Below are 5,307 nucleotides of genomic sequence, written 5' to 3' on the forward strand. Positions count from 1 at the left end.
TCACTAGATCGAGAACTCAATGCGGAATTGTACCCGAGATTGAAATTCCCGGAAATGTACCTACTCGAGGGCGGATACAAAGAATTCTTCCAAACGCATAAGGTATATTTAAATATGTATAACAAAAAATTTAACGAAACAATATAAAAATATTTTTTTTGTTGTTTTTCCGTAATAATAATTGAGAGTTAAGTTGATGGATCTAAAACATTGTCAAATCAATTAAGATGAATGAAGTTTTCCTTTAGAAAAGTTTCCCTTTACATGCGTCACCATTTGTTCCAGGAACACTGTTTTCCTCAGAGTTATATGCCCATGCTTCACAAGAAACATTCCGAGGATCTACGTCACTTCCGGGTTAAGTCCAAATCCTGGGCGGCGGGGGACAAACCACGTCAGGAGTCACGTGTAAATGGGAGTGGCACGAGACTTTGCTTCTAAGCGTCCATTATAATTCTTGGTGTAAAAGTTTTGTTAAGATATTAGTATGAAATATATGCAACGCGACTGTGATATTGTTTATACTGTTAACGTTATATTGATAATGTTTTGAAATTATGTGAACAAATCCACATATATCGTAAAAGAACTGTACATAATGGTGGTATGATAGTTTAAATTATTTAGCTCTATTATAAATATATTTATTTTATTAATATACTTTATGTGTGCAATAAAGCTGATTAAAATGATGTCCGTTGAATGTTAAAATTGGTGCTTCGGTGAAATGTGGATCAAAGGACATGTGGAAAAAATGCAAACCTGTAAAACATGTTGCATATGAATCACATAACAACCAAATAATAAAAAATCAACATTTTATACGAGCCGCGTTCTGGGAAAATGGGGCTTATTGCATGTGCTTAAAGTGTCGTGCCATATGCAGTCCGCATAGGCTACCGGGGTAATCTTGAACGGCATTTTCCTCCGTTAAGGGTTATTTCGTTTAAAAGGAAATCTATTCTCAACAACAATCCAGTAAAGGTGGAAAGTGTGGTCCATGTTTGGCCTGAGCGGACTGAATAGACTAATCTCGGAGGACCCTTAACGCTCATGCAGCCCCGATTTCAGAGCGAGGCTCGTATGCATAATGCTGGCTGTCAATTCATACGTCATTGACAGAGTTTGTAGACTGTGCAACAACCCAAGCGTTAACATTCGTGCCAACAGAAGCGAACATCAATATCATCATTTATCATACCACCGCATTGATATCTGCCTGATATAACGTTGCCTGATATATATTTTTATATCATGGTCAACAGGAAGTTCTTATATCAGTCAAGGTTTGGAGTTACGTTGGATTTGCAATAAAGTTAACAATTTCTATCAACATGAATCAGATTCAACAAACCAAACAATTTGATACCAAGAAGCAAGTACGTACATATTTTATTATAGTTTAAAGTCATACGTCACAAAAACGTTTATTTGTAAAAAATCACCACATCCCGCACTACAGAAGTTAAATGACGTCATCGATGGGACAATGAATCTTAAATATCGATATAGTCATTACACTCGCGAGTGTTGCACAGAAAGTCAAGACAAATGATAACTGTATGCTAATCCTCAACTATTTCAACAAACGATTTAACACGCTTATGTCAATATTGACACCATCCTCAAAACGTCAATTTCAATACACATCTCCAAAATGGCGTCGCCAAACTATTCGATGAAGTGAGTTCTTCGATTAAATTTGTCGCTGCAGTCCATCCCTGATCTCCAATTCAAAACGTTTATAATTAAAGCGGGTTAACTCTTCCCATTCGTAGCGCAAACAACTTTTTTCCTCTATACAATATTTATGCCCCCTTTCGAAGAAGAGGGGGTATATTGTTTTGCACATGTCGGTCCGTATGTCCGTCCGTATGTCCGTATGTCCGTCCACCAGATGGTTTCCGGATGATAACTCAAGAACGCTTAGGCCTAGGATCATGAAACTTCATAGGTTCATTGATCATGACTCGCAGATGACCCCTATTGATTTTGAGGTCACTAGGTCAAAGGTCAAGGTCACGGTGACCCGAACTAGTAAAATGGTTTCCGGATGATAACTCAAGAACGCGTATGCCTAGGATCATGAAACTTCATAGGTACATTGATCATGACTGGCAGATGATCCCTATTGATTTTCAGGTCACTAAGTCAAAGGTCAAGGTCACGGTGACCCGAAATAGTAAAATAGTCTTCGGATGATTACTAAAGAACGCTTATGCCTAGGATCATGAAACTACATAGGTACATTGATCATGACTGGCAAATGACCCCTATTAATTTCGAGATCACTAGGTCAAAGGTCAATGTCACGGTGACCCGATATAGTGAAATGGTTTCCGGATGATAACTCAAGAACGCTTATGCCTAGGATCATAAAACTTTATAGGTACATTGATCATGACTCGCAGATGACACCTATTGATTTTCAGGTCACTAGATCAAAGGTCAAGGTCACGGTGACCCGAAATAGTAAAATGGTTTCCGGATGATAACTCAAGAACGCTTATGACTAGGATCATGAAACTTCATAGGTACATTGACCATGACTCGCAGATGACACCTATTGATTTTCAGGTCACTAGGTCAAAGATCAAGGTCATGGTTACTCAACTTAGAAAAATGGTTTCCGGATGATAACTCAAGAACGCTTACGCCTAGGATCATGAAACTTCACAGGTACATTGATCATGACTCGCAGATGACCCCTATTGATTTTCAGGTCACAAGGTCAAAGGTCAAGGTCGCAGTGACTCGAAACAGTAAAATGGTTTCCTGATGATAACTCAAGAACGCTTACGCCTAGGATCATGAAACTTCACAGGTACATTGATCATGACTCGCAGATGACCCCTATTGATTTTCAGGTCACAAGGTCAAAGGTCAAGGTCGCAGTGACTTGACACAGTAAAATGGTTTCCGGATAATATCTCAAGAAAGCTTACGCCTAGGTTACTGAAACTTCATAGGTACATTGATCATGACTCGTAGATGACCCCTATTGATTTTCAGGTCACAAGGTCAAAGGTCAAGGTCGCAGTGACTCGAAACAGTAAAATGGTTTCCTGATGATAACTCAAGAATAATTAGGTCAAGGATTATGAAACTTAATAGGTACATTGATTATGACTGGCAGATGACCCCTATTGATTTTCAGGTCACTAGGTCAAAGTTGAAGGTCACAGTGACAAAAAACGTATTCACACAATGGCTGCCACTACAACTGACAGCCCATATGGAGGGCATGCATGTTTTACAAACAGCCCTTTTAAAAATAAGCGATTATTCGTGTCGTCTTTTCGAACGCCGTTGCTACATGTAGGTCAACGTGTAAAAGCCGGATCAGCAAAATCAGCGAGGATCCATACATTTTAAATATAAAAAATGGATTGTTTTGCAGATTTATTAGGAAAATGTGGTATGATTAACAAAAAAACAGGTTACTGTCCCATCGTTTTGTAATATATCAGGCTCGGCACGAATAAAATAACGGCTCGGCAAGCCTCGCCTTTATATTATTCTAAGCCTCGCCTGATATATTACAAAACGATGGGACAATTACCTATTATTCACTATATATACACGTCGTGCAATGACAGGTGCTGTTCGAGCAATATTTACAAATCACGAGATAAGTGTGTATTGAACAATCGAACATTGGTTACCTGTCATGAAAATCAATGAAGGAATATATTTAAACGACAGCATGCAACTTTTACAGTGCGTAAAAACTAGCAGGTTGTACCAATGAAACGCACAAAACCAGAATGTGAGGTACTGGCGTGTTACAACTTGAATACTATTTCAACTTGTATATGACTTGTCAACTTACATGCAGTACCGGTATATAAGATTCACACTTAAGTAATCTATGCTGAGTTATTCCCTTATCAAACTAGATTATTAGTGTCTTGTTCTGAAAAACTGGGCATAATGCATGTGCGTAAAGTGTCGTCCCAGATAAGCCTGTGCAGTCCGCACAGGCTTACCAGGGACGACACTTTCCAAGGAAGTCCCTCCTATCCGAAAATCAGGTTTAGGCGGAAAGTGTCGTTCCTGATTAGCCTGTGTGGACTGCACAGGCTAATCTAGGACGGACACTTTACGCACAGGCATTATGCCCAGTTTTCTCAGAACTATATTATAAGAAGCAACCCACAAAACCAGCGCGTCGCAAGAAGACACTATCGTAACTATCGTGTGCATATGAGCCTAGTTTGCATATGCGTAAAGTGTCATCACAGATTAGCCTGTGCAGTTCGCACAGGCGATTCATGAACGGCACTTTCAGCTTTTATTAAATTGTGTGTCTCTTCATAAAAATATCCAGTCAATGCGGAAAGTGTCGTCCTGGATATGCCTGTGAGAATTCCGTAGTCTTATCTCACACGAACCTCAACTCTCATTGATGCAGCCCCGTTTTCACAGAGCACGTTTGGTACACAAACAAAACACTATCGTGTGACATGAAGAACACATAAAACTAGCGTTCGAAAATGTAAGATACTATCAAAATATGTTTTGACAAGTTAAGTACCCATAGCCAATAAATATGTCACACACAAAACTTGCATGTATCAAGACATATCATTCCGAATCAACTTCTGACTATTAATACACTCACAAATATAGCATGTTAGGTGACAGATACCTCAACAACTAGCATTTGATTGGTGCTTACTCAAACACATTGTGCTCTGATAACTTCAAATAATGTTCACAACATAACTAGCATGTCACAAATAATGTTCTTATAAAACTAGGGCGTGGCATGTATAAGTTGTGGTAACAGTACTCTTGAGTGTACCCAACCTCTCTAGTAAATAAACAAACCCAACACTATGGTTGGACCACTTATAAATGAAATAAATGAAGCGTTATTTTATACGTGTCTGTATTTGAATGTTAAACTGTCCAGAGCTATACATTACGTATATTAAAATATATTTAGGCACAATTAGAGCACTAATGCCGATTTAATTTAAATACCAAATTAAAATAATAAATGTGTGCACGTGTACTATAAATATTTCACGTAAAAGTGATCTCTAAATTTAATATAAACCTATGTGTGGGCCTCTCAATTAGAGATACGTGAATTAGGGGATCATTTGTGTTAACACATTTTATTGTCAAACGAGTATTTCGTGCTAAGTGTTCATGAAATATTTAAGCTCACAAAATAGCGCGAGTTCCTACTGAATACCGAGCATATTGACAATTGATTTTGAAAACTGCTCAGTATATTCACGATATTCTCGTGGGATGATTGCAAAATATGGAGATATTATTGTTCATTTATTTGAT

This window comes from Dreissena polymorpha, chromosome 3 (genome assembly GCF_020536995.1).
Source record: "Dreissena polymorpha isolate Duluth1 chromosome 3, UMN_Dpol_1.0, whole genome shotgun sequence".
Classification (NCBI taxonomy): domain Eukaryota; kingdom Metazoa; phylum Mollusca; class Bivalvia; order Myida; family Dreissenidae; genus Dreissena; species Dreissena polymorpha.